We start from the raw sequence: 23,994 nt of genomic DNA on the forward strand, positions 1-23,994 counted from the left end.
TCTGTTGCAATTACAGCACATTAGGCAGAGGGACAAATCTCAAGGGGAAATGTCTAGTCTTTTAATCAAGTAATAGAAAAGTCATGGTGCCTAAAAATCACCCCCGTGAGAAATATATATATATATAATATATATATATATCTCCCATATCTGTACATGTGCATCTCTATCTGATAATGGTCCTCATTTTGCCCAGAAAATGCTTTTATTATATACAGTATCCTCACTTAATCTTTTCTTTACCACAGTCTGTTTTTTTCTTCTATTAAATTCTCAGTCTTCAAGAATCTAGAAGCTCAGGGAAGTTACACAAAATAAGACGAGCACTTGGAAGAATAATGTATTATATGATATTTTTGCCTCTCTTCATTTTCCCAAGAAGTGCTCCTTTATTTTCCTTATCTACGTTTTTTTTTTTTAAACAGTGAGTTCTTCTCTGGTTTTCAACAATTTGATTGTCTCCAGACTGACCAAATGACATCATTCTAAAGAGCGTATTTTAGTATTTAGTGGAAATAGGCAAGCTCACGCTACAAGCATGCTGCATCTAAGTCATTGATTAGTTGTAATGGATGGAAGGGAAACTAGTATAAATACAGAGTTAGAAGACACTATTAACATGTTTTATAGGAGAAACAAGCAGTTGTTTTACACAATTCCCTGAAATATCTTCCAGGAAAGGTTTTTAAGAATTATAAAGTTAGATCACAAATACATTGAGACAATGTAGTTAAAGTTTATCAAGAAACCCGGTGTAAAATAGTGGAAAGAGGAAAGGAAAGAAGAAAGAAGCCATAAGGAGAAAAGTAAACACTGGAAAAAAGATACAGGTTAGATCTGTACTCAGAAGCCATTGTAAAATAGTTTACTTGTTGTCATTGTGTATATTTGGAATAATCTGTAGCTGACAAAGTCATTTAAAAGGAGAAACTGTTTTATGTGAGGGATCAAAGCCTAAAAATAGAGCATTCAAGCTATTTTAAAGTTACAGCTGTGGTAATTTTCGTGATCATAACATTTCAGAACTCCTCCTTGATATCTTTTTTATGGTAAAGGCTTTCACTGCCTCAAAAGGCTAGCTAAAATATGTTCCTTGTGAGTGACCCATATTTGCATCTTGAGGAGAACGTGGCATAAATAAGGGGAAACCCAGCATACCCATAGCAATGCGATTCTCAGTAACTCTTGTGGTAAACACCTGTCTTTTTGAGAAATACTCATTTTCAGTGGGAAGTGCTGTAACATGTTAAATTGTGATAAATTTGGGTTATATTGTCCTTGTGAATATCTGTGTGCCTCTCCCACACTCACCTAACAGAGAAGAGACACTCAGGAGGCCAAGCACATATGGAGGTGTATTTAAAGGTTTCATTTCTTCTTCCAGTCACACTGCTAGGTCCTTCAAAACGTACCTTGGGTGTTAGGACCCAACACTTTCATGGAGGGTCAGGAATGTGATTTTAAGCCCTTAAGCCAATGCAGCTCCATCAATATTTCTCTACTCCTGCGTATGGATTTCCGCTTCTCGGACCTGCAATCAGAGGGAATTTACGTCTCCCGATTTGGTCAATTTTTACTACCGACCGTGCGTGTCTGATTTTGTGAGGTACTAAACAACATATTGACAAATTACATCAGTAGAACGCCATTTTAGTAGTCAAGAGATTGGTTCTCTCTATAATTTACAAGCTCACCCTTTCCCATTTTACCCTTTCTGGAGTGTTCAATAAAGGCCTAGCGAGGTACATGGGAGAGCCGTGAAAGAAAATGAGATGTCAGAGAGGTGGACAAGTCAGGGCTGCGGAGAGAACCTAAAAAGCACAATAGATTTTTCAAAGTAAGATCTATGACAGAATAAGGGAAGGTCTGTGGAGAGCATGAAATTCGATAAGATGGACTAACGGAGATGGAAAGATCTGCCGAAAGGAAGCCGCAGCCCCAGTGACAGGGAGACAATTTTCTGATCTCAGTGGAAAGTGAGAACTGGAGACAGGGCTATTACAGTAGAAAGAGAAAGACAAATGAAGCAACAGAAAAGGACACATATATCCAAGTCTCTGTGCACAGTCCCCCAAGAAAGATAGCAAAGTCAAAACGTATTCACCAATCTATACACGCTGGAGAGGACATTATCATTATTTAGCCTTTACGGAGTACTTTCTACTCAGAAAGCTTTTTATTTTTCTCAAGTGTAAAGCAAAGAGTGAGCAGTCAATATTATTATCCAAGCAGGTGCCCTAACCTTCAGGGGGGTCCCCTGGAGCATAGCTCCATACCAGGTAGGATGTGAGTGGTGCCCCTGGGGTTACGCTAAACTTGGAGTCAGGCTGGTTTTCCTAATCCTTCTTGATTATTCTTGGTACTTGTCAAAGTTCGTCTAGATCTTTGCTCTTGCAGGCTCTTCAGCCTGCCCTCATTCCTGCTCGTGAAAATCTAATGGAGCCACAAAGTTTCACTCAAGTCATATCTCCTCTCTGAGGTTTTCTCACATCCTATCCACGCCCTTTCTTCTAAAATTGGACTGACCTTCCTTCCTCTGTTACACAGCAAAGGATCCACTGGAGGGTCTAGCCTTTCTACAGGGAGGGACTTAAACTTAGGAAACTGGAAGAGAGGGCAAGGGAATGTATTAAAACTGTATTGGCATGGCAAGCATTTTTCTCTTAGTGACATTGTGAGTTTTCAGGACAGGTTTTGGGATGGGTAGAGATGATGTAGAGGTTAAAGCTTCCCCATGGCGCCCTTTGACAAAACCAATTATGTTTTTATACTCTAGGGTTTGTACCTATGAAACATATATAAAGGGCCTTTTCAGAATTAGGATGAGTTTTATCTTTTTAGCCTTCAGAGCATGTAACAGAATGTATGTAATATCTTTTATTTTAGGAAGTGTTTGTTGAAAATAGAAAATAAATTTTGAGCAAATACTGAAAGCACTGATGTTCTGAAATATTAATGCTGAGTGAAAGGCATTAAGTTCAATTAAGTTTTTGGTCAAGTGAATTTTAGATCTGTTTTCTATTTTATCTTGTAATTTAAGCCAAAATAGCTTCCCCCCTCCTCTCTTTCATTTTAGCACTTTGATAAAAACTGACCCCTAAAACAATTAAGCATAACTCCCTAAATGTTTAGGACCATATCTGATTACATGGACAGAAAAAGAAACAAATGGATTGTAAAAATTTTTTTCCATTGTAATTCATGCCAAATTAAAGATAGGTAGAGACATATAAACATATTTTAAATCATGTTTAATCATTTGTTTCATTTAATTTTGCTATTGTTTTCTTGAGCTCTTTACAGATGAGCCCAAGCAGTTGTAATGTTGAATCCCTCCAAAGTTAATTTGTCTTTCTGCCTCAATCTCTAGTCTGAGTTTTGGGATTCCAATAATACCCTCAAGTCAATATTTAATATTATATATTTTCATTTAACTATTCATTAAAATATAATGTCTGTAGAGATGAACTCTCACCAGTTAGGAAATTTACAATTTTCTGAAAGCTTTATATGTAGAAAATTAATCTTTGACCATCTGTTTGCATAGGAGATATAAAGTCTAGAGCCTATATACAAATATTACGAACAACTGCTGACTTAACCAGGTTAGAAGATATGGGTTTTTACATGAAAAGAAAATGCATATCCTAACAAATACCTGCCCAGTCTATTTGTCATACATGGTAGTCTCTCTGTTGCTGATGCAGGGAATTGCCACTCATTACACCAGCTATATTAAGATTCTCCAGAGAAACAGAACCAGTAAGACATATAGAGATACATAAAAAGAGACTTATAATGAGGGATTGGCTCACATGACTATGGGGGTGGAGAAGTCCCACAATCTGCCATCTGCAGGCTGGAGGCCCAGGAAAGCTGGTGGGTGGTGTGGTTCTAGTTCAAGGCCAAAAGTCTGAGAACCAGGGGAGCCAATGGTGTAAGTCCCAGTCTGAGTTCAAAGGCCTGGAAACCAGGAGTGATGATATCTGAGGGTAGAAAGTGGCAGTCCCAGCTTAAGCAGAGAGAGCAACTTCACCCTCCCTCCACCTTTTTGTTCTATTTGGGCCCTAAATAGATTGGATGATGCCAACCCAAGTTGGTGAGAGGGGATCTTTGCTCAGTCTACTTATTCAAATGTTAATCTTTCAGAAACACCCTCACAAACACACCCAGAAATATTGTTTTATAAGCTATCTGAGCTCCCTTAGCTCAGTTGAGTTGACACACAAAATTAGCTATCACACCAGCCCAAGAAATGAATCAAATGTGTGGAGCTAGGGTTGAACTTGCAGTTAGAAATTCCAGCCGAGTGCTAGCTGCCATCACCATAAGCAAATGAGGCATGCCTCTTTCATATCTGAATCCTCAGGATATAATCTCTTGATCCAATAGTTATAAAATGCCAGGCTCCTGCTCTTTACTCATCTCCTTAAGTGGTAGAGATGTGTTTACCCCAGATCCCAGATCTATGTTAACTGGAGCAGAAAATCAAATGGCAACTCTTTGGAGTAGGAACTTTTGTTGGCTTACTTTGCCTGCTCTCTAAGTAGCATTTGCTGCCCCAGTGTTGCCTTTTATATTTTTCAACTGCAATTAGACTCATAACATGCTCAGTGGTGATCAAAGAGTAGCAGCCATGTTGTACCCCTCCTCACCCTCATTCTGTTAAACGTTCTTCTTGTACCTGGCTTCCTGAGTTACTCACCCACTTGGTGTCATATATCTAAGATCCTATCCATATTCTTATCTTTGTCCCAATCTCTTACCAGATGTCTTAGCTTCCTTCTAGGACCTGGCCTAGCATTTGTCATTCTTATCTCTGGATGCTGGAGTCCTCTCTTTGTACATTGGCTTCAGAGCCCCATCACTATATTTTATGTCACTTGTTTATAGTTTCTTTCTTGTACTCATGCATTTCTTGACAATTCCTTGTTTATTTGTGTCTTGCCTGTCTTCCCCCCAACTAACATGTAAGTATCATGAATCTTTGGGCCTTATTTGTCTTGCTTTTTCTCCTGTCACCAGTTCCTAGAACAACATGGCTCAGGAACTGTTTAGTGACTGAATAAACCATGTAATAGGAAAATAGTCAAGATGCTCCCTGTCCTTCTGCCTGGACTTTTGAGTTTTGACTTTCTGGGTACCTTGGGGAACTGGACTTCATGGACTTGTGGTGCTAACAGCTTGTGTGAACATTGCCTGGAGAGTTTAGTACCCATAAATGCCAAGACAAGTCAGCTTAGCCTCGGCTAACTGAGCAGCTCTTGTTCTGGGTGCCTTTCTAGTAGGGAACAACTAGTCCAGGGTTAGCAGTTAAATGACATTGATGCCATTACCTCATGGTGACTCTGTTATCAGATGACTCATGGAATCGCTCAGATGCAGGGAAATTGAGAAACAAGTGCTTCAGAGACCTCCAGGTCCAGTTCAAAGTGCTAATTTTGAGTTCCTGAGCCCTCAGTATCTTGGTCTGGGTTACTTTCAGGTATGACTATCAATGTATGGCATATGGGCACAAGATGCCTATAAATAGCTTTATTATTCCTTCAAATATTGTTCTTACTTGCTTGCCTAAAATATCTGAGTAAGAATTACATTCTTTTGCATCAAAGGTCTGTTCTGTTGCATGCAAATATGTTTGTGAGAAAACACTCCAGCAATTATCAAGCATTTTTACCTTATTTTAAGGAGAGTCAGATTAACATTTGATAGAGAGGAGCGTGAAGGGACTAAGCTCTTAAGTGGGAAGGAAGACTGTCTGTTATGGAAGAAAAATGGGACTGACTGGAATTAAGAAGTTAGTATGGACCAAGCAACCAATTTTCTTCACCTTTGGGCCTAAGACTATGCACAGATCTTGTACATTAATTAACTTAGATTTGGGTTCCCCAAAGTGTATTCCAAAAGTATACTGTTCCTGCAAGATTTGCCTCAGAAAAAGGGACTATGAAGGGAAATAAGTTTGGGAAACATGGATTCTAGAAAAACAGACAATTTGTTAAACCAGATTTAAATCCATGTTTACTCAATGATTCACCTTGGTAGGAAAGGAGAGCGGTTGGCTAATGTTTAGTAACATTCCATGGGTTTTGTGTTCTCTGGAATGCACTGTGGAAAACACTGCTTACTCAACTTCATAGAAATATGAATCAGCTGGAGAGCTCCAGCTAACAGTCATCACATTTCATCCATAAAGAACTCAAGAAGAAATTAGATTTCTGTGGAAGGACCTTGTGTGTGGGATTCTTTGTTCATCATAGTTTGGTCCAATCCTTGTCTAATAACCTTCTACAAGCAGAACTGTAAAGAACTGAAAGACACATCTCTTTACATTGACATCTTATTTATTTTAATATATGCCAGTCGTTGCTCTACTTTTTATGCATTCTGATTGTTATCCCTTTGAACTTTGGCCCTGAGGCAGTCTAATCATGATTGGTTCAATTGTGTAAATTCAATAAACAAATCTTGGCCAGGGTCCCTTGGAGGTATTATCCTGACATTTATCTGAGTGTGTTTACAAAGCTTTTTTTACCCAGTCTTAGAACCATAGCCTCTGCCATGTGTTCTTTGATTCAGAGAAACCTACTACTTTACAGAAAAAACATCTTAGATCACTTAAAGTTCCTTCATTCCTAAAAAGAACACATTTTTGATTGATTTCAAGTCTCTAATTTCCTTTGTATTTTTACCTTCAAACCAGTCTCAGCAAAGGCATAGCCACAAGGAGTCAGTTGCTACAACTACACCCAGCCCTTAGTGGAAATAAGACTATCAAACATCATTTTTTATATCTCTTTTCCAAAGAGTAATTTCCACATCCTTTATAATATCTAAGTGTAGCCTAGACTAGAAGAGTATTTTCTACTACCTTTAAATAATTACTCTTATTTAAATATAAAGGTGTTCTTTTTTCTTTTTAGCTGATGCTACCACTGACCAAAATGCTAAGTACTGCTCAAAATTGATCTTCCACAATAAATATGCAAACTAAACGACAGTGGCGTTATTATGTATCACCCCAGGGTACTATAAAAGCACAATTTGGGAGCTATATCTAAGATATACCTCTCCCCCTATCTTTCCTAGGAATTGTTAATAGGTGGGAGACTTTATATTATTAATTAAGAAACTTGAGGAAATGATCATTTTAATAGCTCTTGTCTTCCTTTTGAAAGGGAGAAAAATGGGCCACTTATGTGAACATAATTTCATTTCTCCAAGCTGTTTAAAATAGTTATTTCACGTGGAATATTCACATCGGCTTGTAAACGGATATATGAGAATTTCAGTTAAAATGTTTCCACTCCATATACTAATGTTTAGATCTGGTATTCATCCAAGAATTGGGCCCCTCACAATTATAGCATCTGTTTTTGTTTGGTTAATTTTATAATCTCAGATGTTTCCATAAATCCTGAATTAAAGAGAAAACTGCTGGGACCAATTTGTGTGGGTAGGCTAAATGTAATAGTCTACCATCACTGTGCAAGGATGTTTTGCTTTTTTTTCCCCTGTGGCTTGTCATTACAGATATCACATTTCAGCAAATGCTTACACGCTTAAAAAAAAAAAAAGGAAAAGTGATACTGCACAGAAAATGGTCCATTTCATCTTGTCTCAGTTAGATTACGATATTTATGATTTGGGCCATTTGTGCCATTGAGAAGATGGTAACAAATGGGTTAGTCACTTTTTGCTCTATCATAAAATTTTCTATAGAATTCATAGATGTTTCTAGTTCCTTAAATTAGTTCAACACACAAGGACAAATACTTCTCTAGTAGTGAAAAAACAGGGTCAATGAAAAGGATGACCAGGGACACAGAAATACCATATGTTTCCTTCCTTACAGTTACTTCAAAGAAAAATAGTAACAATAAAAATGTGGAACGGTTATAAAGCAAAAACTAACCCACCACTGTAAAGCAATTATGCTCCAATAAAGATGTTAAAAAAAAAAATGTGGAACACTGTAAATTGGTCACCATTTTGTGTCTTTCTATATTACTGGTCAGATTCTCACATACTGAGTAATTAAGAACCTGCACTGTATCTTTATAGATTTCTTTCCAACAACACAATAATAAAGGGAGAGTTCTTTTTATTCTTTATTTGCTTTATGAAGAACTGAGCAGGCAGTGACTTTTCAAGCAGCTGTAAGATTGCACTGAAATTAGGAAAACCTAAAGTACATGGAGAATATGTTCATTGTTTTAGGGTTCCCTCAGCTTGTAGGGTACAAGACAGTACCTGGAACTTTTAACAACTTAAATATTTATTCAAACATTGTTAGGGTATTTTTAAAAAATGTCATTTTTTAAAAAATCTCATTTTCACTGAAGACAATGGAATCACAAATAAAAAGAAGCATTTCTGTCAACTACTGCTCCTTTGCTCTCTAGATGAAATCCTCTTTGAGTTCTGCTCATCTGTAGATGAATGATTCGGGGGACTCCACTGGAGGATTGATATTTTTAATTGAAGGTGAAAAAGCCTGCTAGTTCTATCTCTCAGATCATAATAATTTTTCTCAATAAAATGAAGTTATTTATCTAATTTTCATTTAGAAGACAATTGAACTTTTTCAAAATGGTTCTAGTTCTTTCATAAAAATTAATTGATAGCATTCATTTAAGTCTAACTTCTGAATTTTTAATTTTGGAACTAATTTTATGTGCTTTGGAGAACATAGTTTCCTCTTTATTGAGAAATGTAATATAATTTCATTTATCATTATAGCTCTGAGGGATGCCCTTAAAATAATAAGTTATCCTTTATTAAGCTTTCCCCTACAAATTATTTGAATTTTGGTTATTTTAGATAATAACTTGCCATTTTATTTAGGGAAAACTTTGTGGTCAGTTATTAGCCATAGTGGAGAAAGGTATAAAATATACTGTAGGAGAAAGTAGCAAATCTGATTCCTAAACACTATAAAGTAAGAAAGGGATGGTACAAAGTTAGAACTCTGTAGTATGAGACCTTCCATAAGGTAGTTAATATCTCTGAGCTCAATTATGAATAATAATAGTAATGCTGAAGGGGTACTACAACGAAAGTGAAAAACTAGTGTAACATGCCTAGCACAGTGTCTGGGATAAATACTATACATCTAAGATCTATGTCTAGATCTATACAGAGATAGACGTATAATTGAAAAACATATCATGTTAAATATGAATGATTTCAAGTAGGACATAGATAATGCCAAAACCTTCCACAAATTTTCAAACCTGTCTTTACTGAAACTTGTGTGATTTAGATATGACTAAACAGAAAAATGCCAAAGAAAATGAAGTCCTTCCTGCTTTATGTTATAGTATGCCTTTCAAGTCTATCTAGACGTTAATATATACTTATTTAAGCAATTATAGAAAGGAAGGTGAAAAGGGTCAGTAATAATCTAGTTAATATTTATATTTCATCTAGTATAAAATCCTAAGGTTGGTTCTAATAAAAGACCTAAATTAGTGTCAGAAAATAATTTATTATTAATAATTTAGAAATTCACAAGTATTCAAAATTTTTTTCCTGAAGGATTCAAAATAACTTTAGTGTTATTTAAATAAACACATTTTATTAAAACAAAATATGTTAAATGTTTCCTTTAAATTTTCTTTTGTCTATATTTTAAAAATTAACTTCCCTGGTTCTACCAAACAAGAGCATATAAATAACAATTTAGAAACCTTAGTATTTTGAAACTCTCTATACTTTTTTAAACTATATATACAAACAATATATTTTAATTAGAGAAAAGCAGGACAAATAAACTAAAAATGATATTTAATCTCAGCACCTGTAGAATTATTTTTAACATTTCATGTCCTTCTGAGTTTCCCTAGAAGCCAAGCCTGCAATCATGTGCACAGGTTTAATAGAGAGAGGGCTCTCAGGGCAAGGGAAGGAGTGGGATAAGGTGGGAGGAGGAGCCAAGGAAGTCTGCGGAGTCAGCTCAAGCCTCAGGTTGCAATCTCAGGTGGAACTCAGAGCATGGACTGCACCCCACTGTTGGTTACCACTTGAGACAACGGGCCCAGGCAGTTGTATTCTGTATAATTCAGTCATTGATAGTGGGATGCCCCCAGAGGCTCAAGCAAGGCAGTTCCTATTTGGTGAAGGACACCTCTTCAGAGGAAGGAGGCAGTGGTGAGCTGTCAGCAGGCTATGCTCATAGCAGCTCGGTGTGGATGCACTGACCCAGTAAAAGTGACAGATATAGAAGAGGCACCTACAGCATCTACTACCCTCTCCTTCTAGACTTAAACGAATATGTATTATTTTACCTACATAGTAAAATTACATAGTATGCATTATTTTAATTGCTTTTAAAAACATTAGCAATATATGATGAATATTTTTCCATGTTAACAAATACATTTCTATAACAGATGCATAATGTATTATAAGTATAGATATACCTATTCATTATTTTCAGATCTCTCTCTCTTTTGAATGGAAAATATACTTTTATTTATATATTTGTCTCAGAAGGTAGAAACATTGAACTGTTGTTTTATCTTTCATACATTTCCACGTGTTATAGTTATGTACCTCCCCTTGCCCTCACCCCGAAATAAATAATTTCTATATTACTCTTTCTGAGATAATTCTTTTCCAGTTAGTTTTCATCTCTCAGTCAAGGCCAAGATAGCGAAAAGCTAATTATGTCTTTTTATTGGTGATGATTGAAAGCAAAAACTTAAATTAGATTTACTTCTGCTTTAATTAGGAAGAAAATAAAATTACTCCTGTTTTGGAGAAATTGAATAGAGAAATTTTGGCTAGTGAAACTGGTGTCCTCAGAGACACCAGTTTTTTTTGTTTGTTGGATTTTTTACATGTTTCGGAAAATCTTCTGGTTTTTCACTTTCATCCAATAACTTCATAATGGATAACTGTGTGCCGGAGAAATTTTGTGTCTACTGTGATTAAAACATGTCAGGGCTGACATATATTTAAAGGTTCTCAAATTTTCCTTTGAGTCCATATTTTTCATGTTTAATATAAGTAAATCACATTTTTTCATCATATATTTCATCATATAAAGTTTGAAAAGCTTTTCACCTTCTGCATATCTCCTTTTGGTTCCTATTACACACAATCAGCCAAAATTTGTTAAGCATATTTGTGTAAATCACTGGACCAGAGTCCAGGAAATTGAAAAGTATTCCTGGTCCCTGACCTCAAGGAGCTTAAAAATCTAGGTGTGGGGCTTCCCTGGTGGCGCAGTGCGGCTGGGCCCGTGAGCCATGGCCGCTGAGCCTGCGCATCTGGAGCTTGTGCTCCGCAACGGGAGAGGCCACAACAGTGGGAGGCCTGTGTACCGCAAAAAAAAAAAAAAAAAAAAAAAATCTAGGTGCGGGGTTAAATAACCATGTAGGAGCAAATAACCACACAGAGTTGAGGTCACAAGACAATCTGTTGACTGGCATAGGAGTTGTAAGAAAGTACTTTTTATACTTTCACATGAGAACCCAGCATGATTTAGAAAAGTTTCACTAAACAGTAGAACTTAAACTGCTTTTTTGTTTTAAAGATATTTTATTTTTTTTTGGATGTGGACCATTTTTAAAGTCTTTATTGAATTTGTTACAGTATTGTTTCTGTTTTATGTGCTGGTATTTTGGCCAAAAGGCATGTGGGATCTTAGCTCCCCGACCAGGGATCGAATCCGCACTCCCTGCATTGGAAGATGAAGTCTTAACCACTGGACTGCCAGGGAAGTCCCTTGAAATGCTTTTGAAAGATGTGGAAAGTTTGGCAGACCAGAGAAGAAGAAATAGACATTCTGCAAAGAGAGTAAGAGTTTGACCCAAGGTGGGGAGGGTAGAAAGCTCAAGCAGAGGTTTGAGTAATTTTTTAGGAGGCTGGTATGAATCATTGAATTAAAAATCAAATCAATACCTTGGAAGAAAAAAGGAAGAAGAAAGGAAGAAAAGAGTGAAAAAAGAGAGAGGGAGAGTGGTGGAAGAAAAATTATAGTTGCCTGCAGTAACTTTTAAAGAAGTTTCACATTTTTTTTTTTTCTGTAGGCAGGCCTCTCACTGTTGTGGCCTCTCCCGTTGCGGAGCACAGGCTCCGGACGCGCAGGCTCAGCGGCCATGGCTCACAGGCCCAGCCGCTCCGCAGCATGTGGGATCTTCCCGGACCGGGGCACAAGCCCATGTCCCCTGCATCGGCAGGTGGACTCTCAACCACCGCACCACCAGGGAAGCCCTTGTGTAGTGTTTTTAAAGTTTATTCCAACTTGAAGGGTATCAGTTACCATGAATGAAGGGCAAGCCATCTCTTTTATTTTTAAATATATGATCTGAGTGAGACTTTGTAATTTTGTTGGTCTTCACAAATCACATTCTTTTTTTCTTTTGAATTTTATTTTATTTTTTTATACAGCAGGTTCTTATTAGTTATCTATTTTATACATATTGGTGTATATATGTCAATCCCAATCTCCCAATTCATCCCCCCCCCACCCCCGCTTTCCCCCCTTGGTGTCCATGTTTGTTCTCTACATCTGTGTCTCTATTTCTGCCTTGCAGACTGGTTCATCTGTACCATTTTTCTAGATTCCACATATATGCGTTAATATACGATATTTGTTTTTCTGTTTCTGACTTACTTCACTCTGTATGACAGTCTCCAGGTCCATCCATGTCTCTACAAATGACCCATTTTCATTCCTTTTTATGGCTGAGTAATATTCCATTGTATATATGTACCACATCTTCTTTATCCATTCATTTGTTGATGGGCATTTAGGTTGCTTCCATGACCTGGCTATTGTAAATAGTGCTGCAGTGAATGTTGGGGTGCCTGTGTCTTTTTGAATTATGGTTTTCTCTAGGTATATGCCCAGTAGTAGGATTGCTGGGTCATATGGTAATTCTATTTCTAGTTTTTTAAGGAACCCCCATACTGTTCTCCATAGTGGCTGTATCAGTTTACATTCCCACCAACAGTGTAAGAGGGTTCCCTTTTCTCCACACCCTCTCCAGCATTTGTTGTTTGTAGATTTTCTGATGATGTCCATTCTAACTGGTGTGAGGTGATACCTCACTGCAGTTTTGATTTGCATTTCTCTAATAATTAGTGATGTTGAGTAGCTTTTCATGTGCCTCTTGGCCATCTGTATGTCATCTTTGGAGAAATGTCTATTTAGGTCTTCTGCCCATTTATGGATTGGGTTGTTTGTTTTTTTAATATTGAGCTGCATGAGCTGTTTATATATTTTGGAGATTAATCCTTTGTCCGTTGATTCATTTGCAAATATTTTCTCCCATTCTGAGGGTTGTCTTTTTGTCTTGTTTATAGTTTCCTTTGCTGTGCAAAAGCTTTTAAGTTTCATTAGGTCCCATTTGTTTATTTTTGTTTTTATTTCCATTACTCTAGGAGGTGGGTGAAAAAAGACCTTGCTGCAAATCACATTATTTCTAAACTACAGCTAACCCTTGAACTACATGGGTTTGAACTACATGGTCCACTTACATGTGGATTTCTAGTACTACAGTACTACAAGATCCGTGGTTGGTGGATTTGTGGATGCAGAACCATGGATAGAAGGGCCAAGTGTAAAGTTATACACAGATTCTTGACCACATGGTGTTGGCACCCTAACCCCCATGTTGTTCAAGGGTCAACTCTATGGCATACAGAGTGGAAATTCAAAAAAAAATAATGTAAAAAATTTTCAGCTTCATTTTCCTGCATGAAAGCAATTTAAATAAAAAAGAAGGATGAAAAGCACGGAGGAAACTCTGTAATTTAACTTAAACAAAAATTAAAATATTGCCTCAATTCCTACCTCAAACTATGCAGGACAGCTGCGGAATGTGCTATTTCTATCAAATCAAGAGAGGATATTAAGGGAGATCTCATAGCATTACAGATTTGGGGCAGTATATAGAATAATCCAGAAGTAGGTGGCATGGCCCTGAGACACTCAAGCAACGATCCCTTATTTGGGATTGCAGCTGTGGACCAAGTCTGTTAGCAGGAACATTCCCAGTCACATTTGACCCAGCAGTATGGAGTGGGGGTATATGGCTTGGATGAGAAGTTGTTCATTCTCTCACCCATTTCTCTTTTCAGGAAGGGTGGAGTAGTGTGTGTACATCAGCTTTGCAGCTGCTGATAATAATGGCTAAAGAGAAAGAAATAAATACCAAATGATCACACAAAACACTTGCATATGTCACAACTGAGGCTTTGCCTGTCAGCCCACAGGGAGAAACCAGGATAACCAGAGCCTTGGTGGTGAAGTGTACCCTCATGATAGAGTGTGAGACAGACTTGCTGAGCAGCAACATTGGGGCAACATATCTAAATTGGCATTCCACATACACTTTCCCAGCACCTTACTGTTCTGTTCCACAACAAGTGGCTCACCCAGAGGAAAAGGCCTCCATTAAAAGGTGAGTAATAATAAAAAGGAAACAGTCAGCAATATTACCAGAAAAAGAGGAGGCAAGAAATACAATAAAACATGACAAATGAAACTGCACATCAGAAGAAAAATTATGGCAGAAAGTCAAACATTTCTTTATTGTTATATCAGGCATTAAAAGATAAACTTTTTGAAACAATCGTTAAAAAATAGATTCAGAGTATCCTATTCAGAAGGAAGAGATGGAAGGGGAGCTGGAAAACAATAAAAGGAACATATAACACAATCACAGGGAAAAAACAATAACAGGGAAGTAACAAAATGTGAAATGGATATATTACAAACACAATCATAGACATATAGGAAGGGATCGAAAAGCATAGCAAAATAAAATGTCAAAGAATAAAGATTGATAATTAGAAAAATAATACACAGAAGACAGGTAAAGAAAAGCCAATAAATGCACAACTGGAATTCCTGAGGAAACTGGGGGTGTGTGGAGGGGTTTCAAAAATATAAAAGAAGACCTATAATAAAATAACTCAATCTTTGTCATACTTAAAGTGTTACATCTGATAATGACCTCAATTTACTTAAGAAAAAAATGTCTAAAAAATAACTGGAAGGAAAATACTGGAACCGTATTTAGCATTAACAAGCAGTTAATGCAGGTCCACTACAAGGATACATAGCAATATCTTAGGTATCTAAACTCTGAGAATTTCTCAGATTCTGGATTTCCCACTGAAAACTTTCATGGGAGAGCTTCCAAGAAGCATTAGGTAGAGAGCCCAGGAACTGAAGTATTGTTAGTACTGTATTATTCCCAAAGAGTCTAAGGCCATGTCCAATTGGGACATTTCACTCCTCCCTATTGCAAATATCCAAGAGAGAGAGAATTTGGGCAAGTCTTTCTTTCTCCCTTTCTTTTTCTTTCTTTCTTCCTTTCTTCCTTTCTTCCTTTCTTCCTTTCTTCCTTTCTTCCTTCCTTCCTTCCTTTCTTCCTCCCTTCCTTCCTTCCTTCCTTCCTTCCTTCCTTCCTTCCTTCCTTCCTTCCTTCCTTCCTTCCTCTCTTTCATTCTTTCAACACCATTCTGGAAGTCAGTGACACTACCTAGCTCCTCTTTTGCCTCTGGATAAAGCCATATACTCCTTCCCTTTCTAGAATTAAAAGAACAGATTTAAGAGACATAAGATAATATAGCATTTCTTAGTCACAAGAAATATTCCTTCACAGCTTATTACATTGGAAGACAGCTTAATTTAGTACAAAAACTGTATAGATTATTCATGTATTCATTATATAATTATACTGATGAATTTATACAAATGACTTAAGCATTTCCACATACATAGTTGAACATATTTACACAAATGGAAAGGTCACACATTTCATTTTGAACTTTTAATAAGTCCTGGTCAGCTATTGGCACAAAGAGTGCATTGTTAGGAAAAAAATGGTACACTAATTGTGAAATGGTGGCTATTTCTGTATTTGTTTTGAGAGCAAGTAATGACTCAGAGGGCAGAGCCAAGACTCCAGTGTGCAAGACAAGAGCTAAGAGAAGAGTGCATCAGGAAATTATTCCCAGGGGGCAGAGCTGGTCCCTAATCAAAGAGCATTCTGTTTCCAGAGTAGCAGCCCTGAAAATATGTACCTGACCAGATTTCAGAATTGCTATGGATCAGTGGCTCTACACACCTTCGATTTCCTCTTTCTTGAACAGGAGTGTCTATTATAGTTATCGTATCCCTCTTTCACTATTGCATTTTGCATGTATGTGTGAAGGTTAGGTGGGGAGGACAGTTAACTTGTCATTTTAGTTCACAAATCAAGAAGAGCCACACTTGAGCAACTGCATCTGAGTCTCTGAACCTGTGGAAACTTGTCCCCACCTGGACCATGTTTAATGATGAAATCCTGGACTTAGAGCTAATAGTGTAATTGAATAAGACTTTTGGGGTATTGGGAGGGGGATGGTGTATTTTGCATGTGCAAGGGATCTGCAGTGTTGTAGCCAGAGACTGAATGGTAGTTGTTTGTCTTCAAAGATGACTCTCCAAAAATTCTTATCATCTCACTGTTTGCATGCCTCTTCCACTGAAGAAGTGCAGACCATTTTGAATCTGGGCTGGCCTGGTGACATACTTTGATCAACAGAATGCTATGGAAATGGTGTGGTATATTTGAGAAGCTGGATTTTAAGAGGCCTGGCAGCTTCTGTCTTTGTTCATTTGGTATACTCTTGCTGCTATTAAAGGAATTCTAGCCTAATGACAAGAGACTATGAGGGAAGAGGGGCCCAGTCATCCCAGTGCCACTGCTGAGTCTAGTCCCCAGTCAGCTCAGCTGACTTCAGCTGAGTAGTTCCAGAAGACCAGCAAAACTTTCACCCAGACGACCTATAGAACAGTGAAAATCAAAACATCGATATTGTTCTAGGTCACTAAATTTTGGAGCAGTGTGTTACACAGCAATGAGTAGCTAGAGCATTAAGTGGTCCCAACTGGATTTCAGACATTTCTAGGCAAGTGTGGGAAACGTGAAATATGCCAGACAGGATGCCATTTTAAAAATACTTTTTGGTTAGAGGAAAATGAGACAAGTGTTTGCATATATAGGGGGAGAGCAAAGGGACAGGCTGGAAAGAATGGGATAAACAGCATTGCCTGCTTCAGACTTTGGGCTGTAAGCCTGGACTCCTGACAGGGTCCTGCAGGAAGAGACACAGGGCACTTAGAAATACAGTTTGCTGCCCGGGTAACAAAGAGGGACTTGGAAATTGTGCCAGTGTGACAGGCATTCTTTTTGTATGCAGAGCAGGAACACAGCCCCACTCTGGCTCTTTGGACACTGACCACTTTGTGGGTCCTAGAGGATGGTGCCCAGATGCAGATGTTCTTGCCGTGAGCGGGTGGGCTGTGAAGCGTCAGCAAGAGCACTTCTGCTGGTTTCTTGAAAGTGTTAGTGAGTGAGAGAGCGTGGAACCTGAGCAGATGTACTATAAGCTCCTAAAACTTCACTCCCCTTCGCTCTCCTAGAACAAGCTGGGTCATATTTTGAGGTGGCTTCATTAGGTTGTGAGCCATGGAGTAGAGAAATTTAGTTATTATTGTTAGCATGACCTTATTTGAAGCCGTAAGTTGGTAACTCCTAGAATAATTCAGGTCATATAATGATACTTGTATTTATATACACATTTATATTTAATATGTTATAATATATAATTATACATATTATTAAATATAATATCTTTTTGCAATATCATGTTTCTTTCATACACATTATCTCTTTTAAAAGCCTCCTGACCACCCTGTGAAGTATGTAGGTCAAATATTATTTTCTCCATTTTTAACTGAGAAGTAAACTCGTCTTAAATAAGAGATTAAAGGACTTTCCCAAGATTATAAAATAAAAGTGATAGAACCAGGACTTGAATTTAGCTCTCCTAATTCTAGTAATCAGTGGAAGATCTGTGCTTCCTTGCCAGATTGGATGTAATTTATATGACATATAATACAAACTTTGGAATATTTCATCTATATGCATATCAGTATATACATACATACATTTGTGCATTCATCTACACATGTAAATTTATTCTGAAGACGTGTTCTTACATCTTAGCACAGATGTAAAGAAAAAATACATAAAAACAAAATATTATTGGGATATAAATTACTATTTTGTCATAAGAAATATACCCCCATAAAATCTCCTATAATAAATATATGCTAACACAATATTTCAAAAATACTTTTGCTTACTCTTATGTACTCATTTCTTAAAAATTATTCTTGCAAACACATTTCTAGCATCTAGCATAATTTTTTAGGTATAGTCACTACTGATATAATGTTGTCTAGCAAAAAGGTTACGCATCAACAGTTTCCACTGAAATAAGCTGTCATCAGCACATTTCCTTATGAAATAATATTCATTAAAAATAGCATATTCTCTTAGCTAAAGTGACAGCTCATCACCTTGTCAATTTTCTATAATAATATACACTTTACAATACGGTGCTAACAAGACACAAGGTAGCATTTCAGTCATCTACTAGAGTGTCAAAATGGAGACTAGATATACTGCATTCAAAGAAAAGGTGCCAATTAAATGTATTCTGTCTACAGTCAGTGCTCCAGTATCATACAATAATGTGATCTGTATCCTTGTTATCCGATACTAGATACTAGTGTTCCACCACATTCAGTTTCTCTCTCTCTCTCCATTTTCAATATTAACCCCAAGCATATTTTCATAACCATTACAAGACTTGGCAGGGGGATTACCAAATCAGGGAATGCTGAGATCAAGAGCCTTGGCAGATGCACAGAAGTGGAGGAAAAAAGCAGAACACTTATAATACGGGAGGAAGCACAAAGCTTAAGATGAATATGTTTACAGTCTGTCACAATTAAATTGTAATCTTTACCACTGGTTAGCCATCTGACTTTACACAAATAATGAACTTTTCCAACCCTCAATTTCTTTTTATTAAAATGGGATTCTTTTTTTTTTTTTTGCGGTATGCAGGCCTCTCGCTGTTGTGGCCTCTCCCGTTGCGGAGCACAGGCTCCGGACGCGCAGGCCCAGCGGCCATGGCTCACGGGCCCAGCCGCTCCGCGGCATGTGGGATCTTCCCGGACCGGGGCACGAACCTGCGTCCCCTGCATCGGCAGGTGGACTCTCAACCACTGCGCCACCAGGGAAGCCCTAAAATGGGATTCTTAATTCTACCTCATTGGGAGGGTGTGAGGATTAAATGCTACAATGTTTGTAAAGGGTTTAGCCCAGAGCCTGACATATAATAGAAGCCTAATAAATGCCAGCTCTATTCACAGGCCTCACTTTAAAGATGCCATTCCATTGAGAAGTCAGTTCTGTCTCATTGTTGCACCTCTGAATGCTTTTAAGGGGGTTTTGTCTTTGTTTTTCAACAGTTTAACTAGATATACCTCATTTTGTTTTCCTTTGTATTCAAAATAAATGCTTGCAATTCATTTTATTAACCGAATATGTGGCTTGAAGTCTTTCATCTACTTCGAAAAATTCTCAAAAATGATCTTTTAAAAAACAGCATGTAGCCAATTCTTTTTCTTCTTTGCTTCTACAACTCCAATTATACCTATGTTAGTCTTTATCCCTGAGACTGGTATCACTTATGCTCCTTTCTGTATTTTCCATTCTTTTTAAAATTCTGTGCTGCAGCCTGGTTAAGCTTCTATGTCTAATTTTCTGGTTAACTCCTTTATTACATTCTTTTTTCTGTAACATTTTATTATAAAAATATTCAAGCACACAGAAAAGTTGAAAGAATTTTACATTGAACAGCCATATGTCCACCAACTGGATTCTGCCATTAATATTATATTATACTTGCATTATCACATATCTACCTAACCATCTAACTATACAGTCATCAATCCATCTTACTCTTTAATGCATTTCAAATTAAAATGCAGACTTCACTACACTTCCTTCTAAACACCTCAGCATGCATACCATTAGCTAGAGTTCAGTATTTGTTTATAGTAGTTTTTATTTTGAGGTAGAATTTATATACAATGAACTACACAAATCTTAGGTATTTATTTGCTGAGTTTTGATAAATGCAAACACTGGTGTACCCATCCTCTACCAAGATATAGAACATACTCATCCCCCTAGAAAGTTTCTTCATGCCTCTTCCCAGCCAGTCCCAACTTCCTCACCCATAAGCAATCACTGTTCTGATTTTTTTCCCACCATAGGTTAGTTTTGCCTGTTCTAGAACTTCATATAAAGTGAATCATACAGTTAGTATCTTTTATGTAAGTTTTTTTTACATAATATAATGCTTTTGAGAATTCATCCATGTTGTTAACTATACTAGTAGTTGTATTGATTTCCTAGGGTGACTGTAAAAGTGTATCAAAAGTTGAGTGGCTGAAGACAACAGCAATTGTGTCACAGTTCTGGAGACTAGAAGTCTGAAATCAAGGCACTGGCAGAGCCATGCTTTCTCTGATGGCTCTGGGGGAGAATCCTTCTTTGCTTCTGGCTTTTGATGTTTGCCAGCCACCTTTGGCATTCCTTGGCTTGTAGCTTCATCACTACAGTCACATGGCTGTTGTTTTTCTGTGTATCTTCATATCATCTTCCCTCTATGTGTCTGTCTCTGTGTCCAAATTTTCACAGGGAGTGAGGGGCAAATCCAGACCTAGAGGGAAATGCTTTGCTTCTCAGAGTCTAGTGGAGAAAGAAGCCTCCTGTTCCTGAATGCTGCTCCCTCACCTGCAGGGAGAAGCTGCTGGAAGCTAACACTTCAAACAAAAACCCTTCTTGCAATTGCATCACAGGTGTTGCTCCTAGCCTCTAGTTGTATTGGTTTGTTTAAACTTTGTTTCTGGAACCTACTCACATCACCCAGGTCCACCACTCAGATTTGGGAGACAAACTCAGGAAAGTGTTTATTTCAGTACTTCTTTGAAAGAATCTTTAAAAAGCAACCAGAAACCTTCCAAACATGTATTTCTTTACAGGAAAACCCTCTTAGAACACAGGCAGCATGCCCTCCACAGTTTCAGAGCTGGTGTGGACAGCACACCTCGAAGGGGCTCAGCCTAGCACAGCTGTCAACTGCCCGGAGCCCTGACTGGGCACAGAGTGCGAAGTTTTTTTCCTGCTAAAACGTAGTTCCCCTTTAACTAAAAGAGAAAAAGAACAGAACAGGGAAAAGGGCTCCTCTGAGACGAGGGTTTTCCTCGCTCTGCCCTGGTGGCAGACCCAGGTGTGGACATTGTGGGCGCTGGGCCTTGTTGGCAGCAGGGATGGTGAGGCTTGGTGGTGGATGGTCTTCCGTGGTGGAGCCCACCTCTCACTCCCCCTCCTCCTCCTCACCAAGCACCGGCATTGGGCACTTGCTCTGACTTAAGCTCCTCTCTCCCTTGGGTGTTCCTCTCCCTCTCGTGCTGCTCAAAATGATGCTTCAGTTTTAGCAGTGGAAAACAGGCATCCATTTATTTTTACTTTTTTTTTTTTTCGGTACGCGGGCCTCTCACTGTTGTGGCCTCTCCCGTTGCGAAGCACAGGCTCCGGACGCGCAGGCTCAGCGGCCATGGCTCACGGGCCTAGCCGCTCCGCGGCATGTGGGATCTTCCCGGACCGGGGCACGAACCCGTGTCCCCTGCATCGGCAGGCGGACTCTCGACCACCGCGCCACCAGGGAAGCCCTATTGTTACTTTTTTAACCCAGAATAAGATGCTAGTGGAGGAGACCACCTTCTAGTACTGGGGCAGCCCCATCACTCTGCTGGGCGGGTATGCTTGCTGCCCCTGGTACATGGAGTATATGGAGTCTTGTGACAGCGCCATGCTGCCAAGACAACTGTCCTGAGACAGCTTGGGCTGGGAGAGGTGGGCCTGACTCACCTGGAAGGGCTGGCTGATGGAGATGCAGCCTGTCCGCAGGGCACCCTGTGCGACAGCTTTGACGGCACATGCCCGGCTGGCCTGGCTGTTGAGGAGATCCCTCTGGCTGGCCCAGGAGGCCCAAAGCTGTTCTTCTAGAATCCCCCATGACCAGTCTTGCCTTTTGGGGTGCCCCACCTGTGGATGGCCTGTTAGCTTGTCCAAAATACCCCGGTGGCAGCATGGGTGGCATGACCAGGTTGGAGGCCATGGGGACTGTTCATGGAGGTCATGAGGCTGGGGTAGGCACTGATCATGCTGATCTGGTCATGGGTCTGGAAGCACATATTCAAAGGCTGGCCCTGGCTGCTCTGATCATAGACTGATCCTGGGATAATGGCTTTCCGGGGTCATACACGGATGTTGTCATGAAGCGGGCTCCAAGGTTGATGGTGGTGACTAGCTTCCTGGGCTTGCTGAACTGCATGAGGCTCTCCTGCAGATTGTTCAGTGCCCCCGCCCCCAGCAGGTGGTTGTAGTTCAGCAGGTGGTTCCAGAGCAGCTGCTTGGACAGGGCCCCTGGGTTGCCCATAATGTGCTTTGGTCAGGGCCACATTAAGTGCCTGGGGTTGTTTAAAAATCCAATGCTTTGGTGCTTACCTGCCCACATGCAGAAGATGATAAAATTGTTCTTGAGCCCCTGAAATACATCCACGCTGCCATTCTCCACCTCTTGGTAGGGCTTGGTGTGCAGGGAGTTACTGAGCTGCATGTACTGCGCTGGTAGGAGCATTGGCCCTCATAGAACATGATGACGGACATGATGATGGCAATCTGGTCCAGCTTGGCAGCCGTCTTCATTAGCTGTGTGGTGATCTTTTCTATGTTTGCAGCTTCTGGCCTGTTAGGTAGGAGGTACCTGACCTGATGATCTCCTCCTGGCCCTGGGTCACACAGAGCATCTTCACATGACCTGCTGCTGTTCTGACAAGGGTCCTTGCAGAAGACGTTGGACAGGAAGGCGCTGAGTGCAGGGTACCTCTGATCCTGGACCTGGAGGCGGATGATGCAGATGGGAAAGGTGCCCAGCACCACCAGGTACTCAAGGAGTGACTGGGACAGCCCAGCCTTGGCTGCCTTCTCGCGTATCACCATGAGGCCCAGCTGGCAGTGGTCATCCACAAGGATCAGCTGCTTGGCTCTGAGGACACAGGGACCATGCACTCCAGGGCTCAGTGGCCTGGCTCCCTGTGAAACTGCCTCTTGGCAAGCTTCGGTCACCCGCATGTACAGCAGATGACATCTGTGTTCACAAGCAGTTCCCTCTCAGGAGTCTGCTTCAGGGCCAAGTACCACTTCTGGTCTGCAGAGGACAGCTCCCAGGTCTGTCCTTCAGCAACTTCAGCTTCTGGAGCTCTGGCATGCGACCCGTGTTCCTGACCTGCTTGTGCAGGGCCAGGATGCACAATGGGGAGCCGAGGACCCTGGCGCAGAGCTGCATGACTTTCAGCCTGGTCAGTGGATCTTCTTGGTCAGCTGATCCTTGGCTATGTTAGTTGGGGCACAGACTAGCACAGGCCCACTGAGCCAGATGGTAGATGATGGTGGCTGAGGTCACATCTTCCCTGTGCCTAGTGGTCCCTGGATCCAGCTCAGTGGTCTCTGCAGCACCATCCTCGGAAAGTCAACCTGAGAGTGGTGGAGGTCTTGGAACTCTTGTGCTGTGACGTACTTGGGCAGCTGGCACTCTCTGATCACGCCTAGCAGTTTACGGTAGATGTGGCCCAACACGGAGCTCTCCTCCACAGCAGATGTTTTCAACACTCTGCATTCTGTCTAATGAGGCTGACCTCCCCATGAAATCCACCTGGAAGTTATGAGTTACCGCCAAGGTACGCCCACAACTACTCTGCAGCTCAATGGCGATCTCATTGCCATAATTATCAGGAGCCTTGATGACGTGGCAGATCCCTTTCCACAGGGGCACCAGGTCCCCTTTGTACCACAGACAAATCTTGTTCCCCTGCATGAGCTGCATGTCTCCTAACCAAATTATTACTAAAGCCTGATTACCAAAGTCAGTCTTGGGCAAAGTGAAGTAGGCAATTCTCTTCTTGTTAAGGCCCAGGTGCCACCTGACAGTGATGTTACCTTGACTCTGGGACTCTTTCAGTTTCTTAGAGTAGTTGGTCTCCAGCTTGACCAGAGGGCC

General features: G+C 39.8%; 1 pseudogene; it reads right to left on the reverse strand.

Moving 5' to 3' along the window:
• Window positions 1-21,581: 21,581 nt before the first annotated feature.
• LOC125963786 (regulator of nonsense transcripts 1-like) lies at window positions 21,582-23,820 on the reverse strand (annotated as a pseudogene).
• Window positions 23,821-23,994: the final 174 nt, after the last annotated feature.

This window comes from Orcinus orca, chromosome 3 (assembly GCF_937001465.1).
Source record: "Orcinus orca chromosome 3, mOrcOrc1.1, whole genome shotgun sequence".
In the NCBI taxonomy this organism is placed as follows: Eukaryota; Metazoa; Chordata; class Mammalia; order Artiodactyla; family Delphinidae; genus Orcinus; species Orcinus orca.